Raw genomic sequence first — 16,254 nt, forward strand, 5'->3', positions numbered from 1 at the left:
TCTAACTCATAAGTCAACATTCGGTTGACTTTTCCAACTTAAGCCTTCTTAAAAGAGACTAAGTGTATCATTTCTTACAAAAATAACACCAAACGCAAACCATTCAACTCGACCACATAAAACATGAATAACGAAGCATAAAGAAGCAGAAATGGGGAAAATGAAGCGGTAACTCATGAGACGACTGGCCAGGTCATCACATTATTTTGGTGATTTGATTAGACGAATAAGTCCGTATGATGTTTTTGAGATTGTGTGTATATTTGGTTTGGAGCCCTGAGGGCTCGGGTGAGTTTTGGATAGGTGTCGAGGTGATTTAGACTTAGAAAAATCTGGTTTTCTGTTGTTGCTGATGTCTAGCTATTCTGTACTATGCGATCGCATATGAAGGCTCGCGATCGCATAGTGTAAACTTCAGGTGTCCTGTTTTGTGCTATGCGATCGCATAGGTCCTTCCGCGATCGCGTAGAGTAAATTTTGGGAGGTCACAATTTGTTCTATGCGATTGCATTGTTTCTTCCGCAATCGCGATGTATTAAACCAAGCCTGGGAAGGGAACCCGTTCTCTTCTATGCGATCACACGGACTTGAACGTGATCGCAGTGACAAATCTCCATTACCCTATGAGATCGCATAGACCAAAATCCACCCAGTTATTTTTATGTTCAAAAACAGAGTGTATTACGGGAATTTCACCATTTTTCACAACTTCTTCTTCTCCACACCTTTTGGGCAATTTTTTAAGAGAAACTACACCATAGCTTCATAGGTATGTAATCCTAAGCTCGTTTTCTTCCCTTTTTATCAACACCCATTAGATTTCTAGGCCTAAAACATGAGATTAAGGGTAGAAAATTAGGGATTTGGGTAGAGTTAGGGCTTTTTTGATTATTTGGGAATTTGACCTCAATTTGGGGTCGGATTTCAAAACAGATTATATATTCGGGCTCGTGGTGGATGGGTGATCGAGTTTTGGTCCGAACCTCGTGTTTTGACCAAGCGGGTCGGGGGTCAATTTTTGACTTTTTGGGAAGAATGATGGGAAAGTTATAATTAAGCATTGGAATTGAATTGTTTAGCATTTATTGATGTTATTAAGTCGATTATGTCTAGATACAATGATTTGGAACCAAATTCAAAAGGAAAAGTGGTGTTTGAGGCTTGAGTTAGCCGTGGAAGTTCGAGGTAAGTGTTTGGTCTAACCTTAGCTTGAGGGATTAGGAGTCGAGTCCTACTTGCTATGTGGTAATTGTTGAGTACGACGTATAGGCATGGTGACGAGTATCTATACGTTGGTGTCCAGCATGCTCGTGAGTCTTATATTGTGATTATCATGACTTCGTTGTATCTTTCATATCTTGGTGATGGTTTCTATTTGTTGTGTAAAGTTTGTGGAAGAAATTGTGACCTATGAACATTGAGGAGCGTTGGCTCAAGTTGTGTAACGAATTGTGAAAGTATAAGTGATAGTTGAACCTTTAGAGCATTGGCTCGAGTTGTGAAGTGAATTGTGAAGTAAAGTGAGAAAGAGAAGAGATCGTTATGTTTCACCCCTCCCTCTTGCCGGGCTATTATTGCTTTATTTGTTATCTCCCTTGCCAGGGTGTTGATGTTATTGATTTTATCCCTTGTCGGGACTTGTTGTTGAACTATTATTCCATTAGAGGGATTATTGTTGCAAATTTCATTTATTTTCCTTGCCTTATTGTTTGTGATAGTTGTTTGAGTGAGGAAGAGAGTTAAAGCACGAAGGGTGATGCCGTGTATTGTTTTGTGAGGAAAGAGTGTAAAGCACAAAGGGTGATGTCGTGTATGATTTGTGAGGAAAGAGTGTAAAGCACGAAGGGTGATGTCGTGCCGCACGATGTACCATTCTGTGCTGATTATATTGATTATATGGTGAGGAAAGAGAGTAAAAGCACGAAGGGTGATGTCGTGCACATTATTACTATATGATTGCTTTGGTGAGGACGAGAGCAAAAGCACGAAGGGTGTTGCCGTGCATTTATTGATTTTGATTCCTTGATGATATCTGAGTTATATTGTTTCTTTCGTTACTTGTTGTATTTCTATTCGGAATTGATATCTTCCCCCACAGCATGCTACCCCTCCCATACTTGACTGTTTATTTCGGTATTTCTTTTCCGCTGTATATATTTGAACTGCACAAGATTATTTGGTAGTCTGGCCCTAGACTCGTCATTACTTCGCCGAGGTTAGGTTAGGCACTTACCAACACATGGGGTTGGTTGTGATGATACTACACTCTGCACTATGTGCAGATCCCGGAGCAGCTCTTGGACCGTAGTTTGGAGGCTACCTTCAGTCCATGCGGAGATCTAAGGTAGACCTGCAGGCGTCCGCAGGCCCTGGTGTCTCCTCTATCTTTTATTTCCTGTTTCGTCTTTTTGCTTCAGAAACAGTGTGTTTATTCTTTACAGACCTTGTATTTAGCAGTCTTAGACCATCTGTGGTATTGTGATACCAGGTTTTGGGTGATTAAAGCTTGAGCAGTTGTAATAGATGCAGATTTCAGATATTTATTATTTTCTTCCGCTTAATTTAAATTTCCGTTGTTTACACGTTATCGGTATATGTTTATTAACAAGAAATAAATGGATAATGAAGTAATTAGTTTAAGGGATTGGCTTTCCTAGCTCACACTAGTAGGCGCCATCACAACTCTCGAGGGTGGGAAATTCGGGTAGTGACAAGTTAGAATCAAAGCTCTAAGTTACCTGGGTCTCACAGTTCACAGCCAAGCTTAGTAGAGTCTGAGGGATCGGTACGAAAACGTCTATATTTATCCTAGAGGCTACAGAGTTAGGAAACACTTAACATTTATTCTTTCCTGTCATGCGGTTTGGTTTCTCAATGCTAATTGAAATTCTACTTTGTTCTTTCGCAGATGGCGAGAACATGCGCTTCCTCATCCACTGTCTAGCAACCCGATCCCCCAACAGCAGCTCCCACGAGGGGCAGAGGGTGAGGCCGAGGCAGTGCTAGAGGTCGAGGTAGGGGCAGAGCTCAGACCAGAGCAGCAGCACCCATAGCAGAGCCTCGGGTTGACTTTAATGATGAGGTTCCGGCCCTAGCAGTTCTGGTGGGCCCAGCTTAGGTCGCAGAGGGGTTTATTGCTACCAAGTACTCCAAAATGCTCTGGTCCACCTAGTGGGCCTTATGGAGAGCGTCACTCAGGCAAGCTTGTTTCCTGTAGTACTAGCTATCTCTCAGGTTGGAGGAGGAGCCCAGATTCCTGCTACTCGCACTCCGGAGCAGGTAGCTCCCTAGTTTCAGACTCCAGCGGTTCAGCCAGTTGGAGTAGTTCAGCCGGAAGTGGTATCTCAGATCGGTGATAGAGCAGCTATGCATGTCGATGCTTTGTGGAGGTTGGATAGGTTCACCAAGCTCTTCACTACTACTTTTAGCGGTGCATCTTCCAAGGATCCCTAGGATTATCTAGACAATTGTCATGAGGTTCTTAGGAACATGGGGATAGTTGAGACCAATGGGGTCGATTTTTCCACTTTTCGCTTGTCTGGATCCACCAAGACTTGGTGGAGAGATTACTGTTTGGCTAGACCAGCAGGATCGCCAACTTTGACTTGGGAGTAGTTTACGCAGGTATTTTTGGAGAAGTTTCTCCCCATTACTCAAAGAGGCCTATCGGAGGCAGTTTGAGTGTCTCCAACAAGGTTCTATGACTGTTACCCAGTATGAGACCAGATTCATCGACTTGGCTCGTCATGCTCTTATCATACATCCGGCTGAGAGAGAGAGGGTAAGGAGGTTCATTGATGGACTTATTCAGTCGATTCATCTTCAGATGGCTAGGGAGACTAGGAGTGAGATATCTTTCCAAGAGGCAGCCAATGTGGCCCGGAGAGTCGAGATGTTTTGTCGCAGGGAGGTGGTCATGGGTCGGACAAGAGGCCTCGTCATTCAGGCCGATTTAGTGGTACCTCGTCTAGAGGTAGGGATTCGTATGGTAGAGGCCATCCTCCTAGGCCTTTTTAGTCAGCACTGCAGGTTTCTCACGGTGCCTCAAGTGGCCGTGGTCCTTAGATGCAGTATTCCGATCATCAGTCCTATAGTGCACCACCAGCTCCTATCAGTGCACTGCCGTTTCAGAGTTTTCGGGGTGGTCATTCAGGTTGATAGGGTGAGCAGTCTCAGCAGCCGAGGACTTGTTGCACTTATGGTGATATGGGTCACATTGCTAGGTTTTTCCCTCGAGCACCGAGTAGCTCTCAGCATCAGGGTTCCCGTGCCATCGTTCAGGCACCGAGTGTTCCACAGTCCGCCCAGCCAGCTAGAGGTTGGGGGTAGAGGTGCTAGGGGTGGAGGTAGAGGTATTAAAGGTGGAGCTCAGGCCGCTAGAGGTGGAGGCTAGCCAGCAGCAGGCCGTCCTAGAGATGTAGTTCAGGCTGGTAGGGCCCTGTCCTGATGTTATGTCCTTCAGGCCATGCCCGAGGCTGAGGCTTCCGATGTAGCTATCATAGGTACAGTTCTGGTTTGTGATAGAGATGCTTCAGTGTTATGTGCTCCAGAGTCTACATACTCGTATGTGTCATCTTATTTTGCACTGTATCTGGTCATGCCTAGTGATACTTTGAGCACTCCTATTTATGTGTCTACACCGGTGGGTGATTCTATTACGGTAGATCTAGTCCATCGTTCATGTATAGTTGTGATTGGAGGTCTTGAGACTCGTGTAGATTTGCTTCTTCTGGACATGGTTGATTTTGACGTCATATTGGGGATGGATTGGTTATCACCTTACCATGCTATCTTGGACTGTCATACCAAGACTGTGACCTTAGCCTTGCCAGGTTTACCTCATCTGGAGTGGAGAGGGACTCTTGGTCATTCTACCCGTAGTGTTATCTCTTATATGAAGGCTCGGCGTATGGTCGAGAAGGGGTGTTTGGCCTATTTGGCATATGTTCGTGATTCTAGTACCGAGGTTCCTTCTATTGATTTTGTGCCTATTGTTTGTGAGTTTCTTGAGGTTTTCCCTTCAGACCTGCCGGGTATGCCACCCGACAAAGATATTGACTTTTGCATTGATTTGGCTCCGGGAACTCAGCCCATTTCTATCCCGCCATATCGTATGGCCCCGTCTAAGTTGAAAGAGTTGAAGAAGAAGTTGCAAGACTTGCTTGAGAAGGGTTTCATTTGGCCGAGTGTTTTGCCTTAGGGTGCGCCGGTGTTGTTTGTAAGAAGAAGGACGTATCGATGAGAATGTGTATTGATTATCGGTAGTTGAACAAGGTTACAATCAAGAATAAGTATCCATTGCCGAGGATTGATGATTTGTTTGACCAGCTTCAAGGTGCCAAGGTATTTTTGAAGATTGACTTAAGATCTAGCTACCATCAGTTGAGGATTAGGGCATCCGATGTCCTAAGACCGCTTTCCGCATTCGGTACGGGCATTATGAATTCTTGGTGATGTCATTCCGGTTGACAAATGCCCCAGCAACTTTTATGGATTTGATGAACCGAGTGTTCAGGCCTTATTTGGATTCGTTCATGATAGTCTTCATTGATGATATTTTGATCTATTCCTGCAGCCGGGAGGAGCACGAGCAGCATCTTAGATTGGTTATTCAGACCTTGAGGGATAGTTAGTTATATGCTAAGTTCTCGAAGTGTGAGTTCTGGTTGAGTTCAGTTGCATTCTTGGGTCATGTTGTATTAGCAGAGGGTATTTAGGTTGATCCGAAGAAGATTAAGGCAGTCAAGAACTGTCCTAGACCAGTATCAGCTACAGAGATTCGGAGTTTCTTGGGATTGGCAGGCTACTATCGTCCGTTCGTGGAGGGGTTTTCATCTATCGTAGCCCCGTTGACTAGGTTGACCTAGAAGGGTGCCCAGTTTAGGTGGTCGGACGAGTGTGAGGCGAGCTTTCAGAAGCTCAAGACAGCTTTGACTACGACACCGGTGTTGGTTTTGCCCACAGGTTTAGGGCCTTATACAGTTATTGTGATGCATCTTGTATTGGACATGGTGCAGTGTTGATGCATGATGGCAAGGTCATTTCCTATGCTTCACAACAGTTGAAGATTCATGAGAAGAACTATCTGGTTCATGATTTGGAAGTGGCAGCCATTGTTCAAGCATTGAAGATTTGGAGGCATTATCTGTATGGCGTGGCATGTGAGGTGTTCACGGATCACAAGAGTCTACAGTATTTGTTCAAGCAAAAGGAGTTAAATTTGAGGCAAAGAAGGTGGTTGGAATTGTTGAAAGACAATGATATCACCATCTTATATCATCCGGGAAAGGCCAATGTGGTGGCCGATGCTTTGAGTAGGAAGTCAGCCAGTATGGGCAGTCTTGCTTATATTCCGGTTGGTGAGAGACCGCTTGCTTTGGATGTTCAGGCTTTGGCCAATCAGTTCCTAAGGTTGGATGTTTCTGAGACCAGTCGTGTGTTAGCTTGCACGGTCGCTCGTTCTTCTTTATTGGAGTGTATCCGTGATCGGCAGTATAATGATCTCCATTTGTGTGTCCTTAGAGACACGGTGCAGCACGGAGGTGCCAAGCAGGTTACCTTAGGTGATGATTGAGTTTTGAGATTGTAGGGTCGCGTTTGTGTGCCTAATGTGGATGGTCTTCGAGAGTTGATTTTAGAGGAGGTCCATAGCTCCCGGTACTCTATTTATCCGGGCGCCGCAAAGATGTATCAAGATTTGTGACAACATTATTGGTGGCAGAGAATGAAGAAGGATATCGTTGCATATGTGGCTCGGTGTTTGAATTGTCAGCAGGTTAAGTATGAGCATCAGAGGCCTGGTGGTTTGTTCCAGAAGATTGAGATTCCTGAGTGGAAGTGGGAGCGGATCACTGTGGACTTCGTTGTTGGACTCCCACAAACTCAAAGGAAGTTCGATGCAGTATGGGTTATTGTTGATAGGCTGACCAAGTCAGCGCATTTCATTCCTGTGGCGGTCTCCTATTCTTTCGAGAGGTTAGCTAAGATCTATATCCGGGAGATTGTTCGTCTTCATGGTATGCCCGAGTCTATTATTTCGGACCGAGGTACGCAGTGCACCTCATATTTCTGGAGAGCAGTTCAGCGAGAGATGGGCACACGGGTTGAGTTGAGCATAGTGTTTCATCCTCAGACAGACGGGCAATCCGAGCGGACCATTCAGTTTTTGGAGGATATGCTCCGAGCTTGTGTCATTGACTTTGGAGGCTCGTGGGACCAGTTTTTGCCTTTAGCAAAGTTTGCCTACAATAACAGCTACCAGTCGAGTATTCAGATGGCTCCGTATGAGGCTTTGTATGGTAGGCGGTGTCTATCACCGGTTGGATGGTTTGAGCTGAGAGAGGCTCGGTTGTTGGGTATGGATCTGGTTTAGGATGCCTTGGACAAGGTCAGGATTATTCAGAATAGACTTAGTACAGCTCAGCCCAGGCAAAAAAGTTATGCTAATCGCAAGGTTCGTGATTTGGCTTTCATGGTCGGTGAACAGGTATTGCTTCAAGTGTCGCCTATTAAGGGCGTGATGAGATTTGGCAAGAAGGGAATGCTTAGCCCTAGGTTAATCGGCCTGTTTGAGATTCTTGATCGAGTGGGAGAGGTGACTTATAGACTTGCGTTGCCATCGAGCTTATCAGTCGTGCATCCAGTGTTTCATGTGTCCATGCTTCGGAAAGATCACGGTGATCCATCCCACGTGTTAGATTTCAGCACAGTCCAGTTGGACAAGGACTTGTCTTATGAGGAGGAGCTGGTAGCTATTTTAGACCGGCAGGTTCGTTAGTTGAGATCGAAGATTTTTCATTTTGTTCGTGTTCAATGGAGAGGTCAGCCTGCTGAGGAATCAACCTAGGAGTCCGAATCTGATATGTGGAGCCGTTATCCCTATCTTTTGCCCGACTTAGGTACTTCCTTCTCCTGCCTGTTCGAGGACGAATGGTTGTTTTAGAGGTGGAGAATGTGATGACCCAAAAGGTCATCACTTATTTTTAAATAAAATTCTGCATTTCGAGGCCTTAAAAACCACTTCTAGCATCACCTCGATTTGCATGCGCAGTCCGGGCGCATAGCTGGAAAGCTATTATGTGAAAATCTGTGAAAGAAATTATAAATTTTGGCTATAAAATGAATTAAATTGACTTCGGTCAACATTTTGGGTAAACGGGCCCGTACCCGGACCCGTGTTTGATGGTAGCGGAGGGTCCGTAGGAAAATATGGGACTTAGGTGTATGTCCGGAATCGAATTCCGAGGTCCTATGTCCGAGAAATGAATTTTTTAAAAGAAATTGTTTTCTGAAAAATATAAATGTTTTTGAAAGTGAAATATTATGTGAAACCTGTAGTATCGGGCCTGTATTATAGTTCCGGAGCCTGGTACAGGTTCAATATGATTTATATGTGTTGTTGGTAAAGTTTGGTAAGAAACGATATCCATTTGACGTGATTCGGACCTTAAATGCAAAATTTGATGTTTAAAGAAGTTTTGAGAAATTTCATTGATTTTGAGGTTTAATTCGATGTTCATGATGTTATTTTGGTGATTTGATTACATGAATAAGTCCGTAGGATGTTTTTGAGGTTGTGTATATATTTGGTTTGGAACCCCAAGGGCTCGGGTGAGTTTTGGATAGGTGTCGGGGTGATTCAGACTTAGAAAAATCTAGTTTTCTACTGTTGCTAGTGTCCAGTTATTCTGTACTATGCGATCACATAGGAAGGCTTGCGATCGCATATTGTAAACTTCAGGAGTCCTATTTTGTGCTATGTGATCGCATATGTCCTTCCGCGATCGCGTAGAGTAAATTCTGGGAGGTCACAATTTGTTCTATGCGATCGCATTGTTTCTTCCGCAATCGCGATGTATTAAACCAAACCTGGGAAGGGAACCCATTTTCTTCTATGCGATCGCATGGCCTTGAATGCGATCAAAGTGACCAATCACCCTTACCCTATGCGATCGCATTCCTTTCTTCGCGATCGCATAGATCAAAATCTGCCCAGTTATTTTTAAGTTTAAAAACAGAATGTATTACGGGAATTTCACCACTTTTCACAACTTCTTCTTCTCCACACCTCTTGGGCGATTTTTGAAGAGAAACTTCACCATAGCTTCATAGGTATGCAATCCTAAGCTCGTTTTCTTCCATTTTTATCAACACCCATTAGTTTTCTAGGCCTAAAACATGAGATTAAGAGTAGAAAATTACGGATTTGAGTAGAGTTAGGGCTTTTTGATTATTTGGGAATTTGACCTCGATTTGGGGTTAGGTTTCAAAACAAATTATATATTCAGCCTCGTGGTGAATGGGTGATCGAGTTTTGGTCCGAACCTCGTGTTTTGACCAAGCGGGCCCGGGGTCAATTTTTGACTTTTTAGGGAAGAATGATGGGAAAGCTATAATTAAACATTGGAATTGAATTGTTTCGCATTTATTGATGTTATTAAGTCGATTATGTCTAAATACAATTGATTTGGAGACAAATTCAAAAGGAAACGTGGTGTTTGAGGCTTGAGTTGGTTGTGGAAGTTCGAGGTAAGTGTTTGGTCTAACCTTAGCTTGAGGGATTAGGAGTCGAGTCCTATTTGCTATGTGGTAATTGTTGAGTACGACATATAGGCATGGTGACGCGTATCTATACGTTGGTGTCCAGCATGCCCGTGAGTTTTATATGTGATTATCATGACTTCGTTGTATCTTTCATGCCTTGGTGATGGTTTCTATTTGTTGTGTAAAGTTTGTGGAAGAAATTGTGACCTATGAACATTGAGGAGCGTTGATGCAAGTTGTGTAACGAATTGTGAAAGTATAAGTGATAGTTGAACCTTTAGAGCATTGGCTCGAGTTGTGAAGTGAATTGTAAAGTAAAGTGAGAAAGATAAGAGATCGTTATGCCCCCCCCCCGCCCTTGCCGTGCAATTGTTGCTTTATTTGTTATCTCCCTTGCCGGGATGTTGATGTTATTGATGTTTTCCCTTGCCGGGACTTGTTGTTGAACTATTGTTTCCTTGCCGGGATTATTGTTGCAAATGTCATTTATTTTCCTTGCCCTATTGTTTGTGATAGTTGTTTGGGTGAGGAAGAGAGTTAAAGCATGAAGGGTGATTCCATGTATTGTTTTGTGAGGAAAGAGTGTAAAGCACGAAGGGTTATGTTGTGTACGATTTGCGAGGAAAGAGTGTGAAGCACGAAGGGTGATGTCGTGTCGCACGATGTACCATTCCGTGCCGATTATATTGATTATATGGTGAGGAAAGAGAGTAAAAGCACGAAGGGTGATGTCGTGCACATTATTACTATATGATTGCTTTGGTGAGGACGAGAGTAAAAGCACAAAGGGTGATGTCGTGCATTTATTGGTTTTGATTCCTTGATGATATCCGAGTTATATTGTTTCTTTCATTTACTTGTTGTATTTCTATTCGGAAGTGATATCTTCCCCCGCAGCATGCTACCCCTCCCAGACTTGACTGTTTATTTCTGTATTTCTTTTCCGTTATATATATTTGAATTGCACAGGTTTATTTGGTATTCTGGTCCTAGCCTCGTCACTACTTCGCCGAGGTTAGGCTAGGCACTTACCAGCACATGGGGTCGGTTATGCTGATACTACACTCTGCACTATGTATATATCCTGGAGCAGCTCTTGGACCGTAGTTTGGAGGCTACCTTCAATCCACGCGGAGATCCAAGGTAGACCTATAGGCGTTCGCAGGCCCTGGCGTCTCCTCTATCTTTTATTTCCTGTTTCATCTTTTTGCTTCAAAAACAGTGTGTCTATTATTTTTAGACCTTGTATTTAGCAGTCTTAGATCGTCTATGTTAGTGTGACACCAAGTTTTGGGTGATTAAAGCTTGGGCAGTTGTAATAGATGCTGATTTCAGATATTTATTGTTTTCTTCCACTTAATTTAAATTTTTGTTGTTTATACGTTATCGATTTATGTTTATTAACAAGAAATACATGGATAATAAAGTAATTAGTTTAAGGGATTGGCTTGCCTAGCTCACACTAGTAGGCGCCATCACGACTCTCGAGGGTAGAAAATCCGGGTCGTGACATATATTAGCACCCACAGATGTGAAATGGACACATTCAATGAGAATCGCTTCCACTTGGATTTAGACTTGATTTCTCTTGTCTTTATTCCATACTTGGAAGTGTCCATTAGGTTCAAGATCGAAGAGTGTATTACAGCCATTCACCAGGAATGTGGTCGTACTATAACCAAAAGAAAGGCATATCTCGGGCCAAAACGTGCTTTTAAAATTATTTATGGTAACTGGGATAAGTCATTTTCATCTCCACCCAGGTACATGGCCGCACTGAAACACTTTAACCCCGAGACTTTTGTTAAATGGAGGCATGAGCGAAGTTCAGGAAGACCGGAATATATTTTCAACTATATGTTCTGGTCATTTAAACCAGCAATTGATGGTTTTGTGCATTGCCTTCCGGTAATTTCCCTAGACGGTACTCATGTCTAAGGAAAGTATGATATTGTCACGACCCAAGTTCGCCCTCTATGAACTGTCGTGATGGCACCTAGTCTGTACAACTAGGTAAGCCTAACAATTGCAAAAAAGAAACAAAATGCAGAAAAACTAATAAAAACTGAAGATAAACAACGTAGAAGCATTTAAGATACCGCTTGACATATACTAATACAAGATCTCAAAAACTGAACAACTTCCCAAAACCCGAAATTTCATGAAATTACAAGCTATGAATACTACATTGTGCTCTAACTCCAGAATGTCTAAATCAAGATAAATATAGAAGGGCTAAAACTATAAGAGAGAATGAAAACGGGCTCCTCGGTCTGCGGACGCGGTAGATATACCTCAAAGTCTCTGGAGAATAGCCTCGCCTCAATATTAGTAGGGCTGAGCCGAAGAACCTGGATCTGCACATGAAAAACATGCGCAGAAAGGGCATGAGTACACCACAGCGGTACTCAGTAAGTACAAAGCCTAACCTCGGTCGAGTAGTGATGAGGAAGGTTAGGGCCCTACTGATTATAGCTGAAAAACGAGGTAAAGCAATATAGAATACGACAATATAATTAAATTCTAACAGTAAGAAGTAACACAGGATAATAAGAATAACAACAACTATGACAGAGACAAAAATAATCACAAAAGAAATACCGCTCAACATAGAGATAACAACCGTGGATCTCTTAGTATCCCGAGGATCTATTAGTATCCTCAATATTTGTGCTGAGAATCTCTCAGTATCTCAAAGATCTCCTAGTATCCTCAATATATATGCTGGGGATCTCTCGGTATCCCAAGGATCTCTTAGTATCCTCAATATGTGTGCTGGGGATCTCTTAGCATCCCGAAGATCTCTTAGTTTCCTCAATATATATGATGGAGATCTCTCGGTATCCCAAGGATCTATTAGTATCCTCAATATACGTGTCGAGGGATCTGTTGGTATTCCAAGGATCTCTTAATATCTTCAATATACGTGTTGGGGATCTCTTGGTATCATGCACTACAGTCTAAATCAATATATGTGCAGGGGATCTCCCGGAATACAAATCCGTAGTCCCAAAGTAAACAGGCAGGGGGATCTCCCGGGATACCGTCCCGTAGTCCCAAAGTAAAAACAGCAACACGAAGAATACTCAATTAAATTCAAATTTCATACCAAGGTAAAACAGGTATTTCTAACCTAGCATGCTACATATAATCCAAATAAGGCAGTTTGAGCAAGTAAAGCAATTAAGTCAATTAGACATGCTTCCCTAAGCTAACAACAGGCTTAAATTTCAAGTAGTATAAACAAGAAAGGAAACACAATTAAAATTACTTAATGAAAACAGGATTTTCAACAATTAGCACAAGTACGCACTCGTCACTTCACGTACAAGGCATTTCAAATATCAACAATACCAAATCCTAGGGGGAGTTTCCCCACTCAAGGTTAGGCAAGCCACTTACCTCGAACCGGCTCAGAATAAACCCGACCATGCTCTTGCCAAGAGTACTCAACTCCAAATGGCCCAAATCTTTTCAAATCAATTGTATAATGTAAATATAGCTTCAAGTAACTGACTCCACTAATTAATTCTAAGTTAATACATGAAATTGGGGAAAATGACCAAAATGCTCGTGGGCCCACATCTCGGAATTAGTTAAAAGTTACGTATTATGAACCCTCATTCACTCACGAGTCTAACCATACAAAAATTATCCAAATCCAATGTCAAATCCCCAATCAAAACTCGAAAATTAGGTCTAAGAACTTTTCCAATTTTTTTCCCCAATTTCTCACCCCAAATCCGAAATTAGATGATGAATTCACATTAAGATTAATAGGTTATAAGAAAAAAGGAGTTAAGAATCATTACCCAATCGATATCTCTGAAAATCCCTCAAAATCTCGTTCAAATCCAAGCTCACAAGCTCTAGTTTTGATAAAAATGGCTTAACCCTCGACTTTGAAATTTTATGTTCTGCCCAGACGCGTTCTTCTTCTTGAACGCAAGACCATTGTCGTGAACGCGATGCAAAAAAATCCACTGGCCAGTCTTCCTCTTTCGCGAACGCGAGGGTCCTCTTACGAACGCGTAGCTTACACTGGCGGACCCTACACGAATGCGAGGACCATGTCGTGAACGCGAAGACCAAAGGGTCCATACCTTCGCGAACGTGGGACATCATTGCGAATGCAAAGCACGATTCAGCTGCTTCATCCAGATACTCTACGCGAACGTGAGAACCCTCTCGCAAACGCGATGAAGGTTTTCTCTGCAACACAACAGAAGAAAATTTGCAATCTTTCTAAGTCCAAAAATGACCCATTAATCATCTGAAACACACGCAAGGCCCCCAAGACCTCAACAAAATATGCCAGTCAATCCTAAAACATCATTCAAACTTGTTCCAGCCTTCGGAACACTCAAAACAACATCAAACACCAAATTAACCTAGGATTCAAGCCTAAGAACTCCAAAAACTCTCAAATTACACTTTTGATCGAAAAGTCTATCAAACCTCGTCCGAATGACCTACAATTTTGCTAACACGTCACATTCAACACTACGGAGCTACTCCAACTTACAGAATTCCATTCCGACCACAATATCAAAATCTCACTATCGAACCGGAAACTTTAAAAATTCAACTTTCGGTATTTCAAGCCTAAATAAGCTACGGACCTCCAAAACACAATCCGAATACTCCCCTAAGCCCGAAATCACCCAACGGAGCTAACGGAAACGATGGAATTCCATTCTGAGGCCGTCTACACACTGCTCTAACTACGATCCAAATTCGAAAGCTTAAGCTCTCTTTTAGGGACTAAGTGTCCCAAATACTCCGAAACTCAAAACCAAACATCCCGGCAAATCAAAATAGCAGAAACAAACACGGGGAAAGTAGTTAATTGGGGTTCGGGGCACTAATTCTTAAAACGACCGGTCGGGTCGTTACATCCTCCTACACTTAAACATTCGTTCGTCCTCGAACGAGCATAGAGACATTCCTGAAGTAGTGAAAAGATGAGGGTAACGGCTGCGCATATCCTGCTCTATCTCCTAGGTCGCCTCCTCGACCGGCTGACCCCACCACTAAACCTTTACTGATGCAATGTTCTTTGACCTCAGCTTTCGAACCTGCCTGTGCAATATCGCCACTGGCTCCTCAATATAGAATAGATCCTTGTCCAACTGGATAGAACTAAAATCCAACACATGCGACGGATCACCATGATACTTCCGGAGCATCGAAACATGAAATACCGGATGAACTCCTGCCAAGCTGGGAGGTAAGGCAAGCTCATAAGCAACATCCCCAACATGCTGCAATATCTAAAAAGGACCAATAAACCTCGGACTCACCTTTCCTTTCTTCACAAATCTCATAACGCCCTTCATAGGTGAAACCCGAAGCAAAACCCGCTCTCCAACCATATGGGAAATATCACTAACCTTCCGGTCCACGTAACTCTTCTATCTGGACTGGGCTGTACGGAGTCTATCCTGAATCACTTTAACCTTCTCCAAAGCATCCTGAACCAAGTCTGTGCCCAATAATCTAGCCTCACCCAGCTCAAACCAACCCACCGAGGATCTACACCGCCTACCATATAAAGCCTCGTACGGTGCCATCTAAATGCTGGACTGATAGTTGTTGTTGTAGTCAATCTCCGCCAATGACAAGAACTGATCCCAAGATCCTCCAAACTCAATCACACACGCACGGAGCATATCCTCCAGAATCGGAATCATGCGTTCGGATTGTCCGTCCGTCTGAGGGTGAAATGTTGTACTGAACTCCACCCGAGTACTTAACTCATGCTGTACGGCCCTCCAGAATCGTGATTTGAACTGAGTACCTCTATTTGAAATGATGGAAACTGGACTACCATGCAGACGAACAATCTCCCGGATATAAATCTCCGCCAACCGCTCCGAAGAATAGGCAGTACACACAGGAATGAAGTGTGTGGACTCGGTCAACCGATCCATAATCACCCAAATGGCATCGAACTTTCTCAAAGTCCATGGGAGCCCAACTACAAAGTCCATGGTGATCCGCTCTCACTTCCACTCCGGAATCTCTATCTGCTGAAGCAACCCACCCGGTCTCCAGTGCTCATACTTCACCTGCTGACAATTGAGGCACCAAGATACAAAACCAACTATGTCTTTCTTCATCCGCCTCCACCAATAGTGTTGTCTCAAATCCTGGTACATCTTCGCAGCACTCGGATGAATGGAATACCGGGAACCATGGGCCTCCTCTAGAATCAACTCCCAAAGCCCATGAATATTGGGTACACAAATCTGACCCTGCATCCTCAATACCTCATCATCACCAATAGTCACATCTCTGGCATCGCCATACAGAACATTGTCCTTGAGGACAAGCAAATTAGGGTCATCAAACTGACGTTCTCTGATATGAACAAATAAGGAAGACTGAGAGACCACGCAAGCTAGAACCCGACTGGGCTCCGAAAGATCCAATCTCACAAACTTGATGGCTAAGCCTGAAAATCCATCACCATGGGCCACGCCGCTGCTGGTAAATAAGCCAAACTCCCCAAACTCTCTGTCCGACGGCTCAAAGCATCGTCCACCACATTGGCCTTGCCCGGGTGATACAAGATAGTGATATCATAGTCCTTCAGCAACTCTAACCATCTCCTCTAGAGCAAATTCAGATCCTTCTGCTTGAACAGATGCTGCAAACTCTGGTGATCAGTATAAATCTTACAAGGCACACCGTACAAATAATGATGCC

This window comes from Nicotiana sylvestris, chromosome 3 (assembly GCF_000393655.2).
Source record: "Nicotiana sylvestris chromosome 3, ASM39365v2, whole genome shotgun sequence".
Taxonomy (NCBI): domain Eukaryota; kingdom Viridiplantae; phylum Streptophyta; class Magnoliopsida; order Solanales; family Solanaceae; genus Nicotiana; species Nicotiana sylvestris.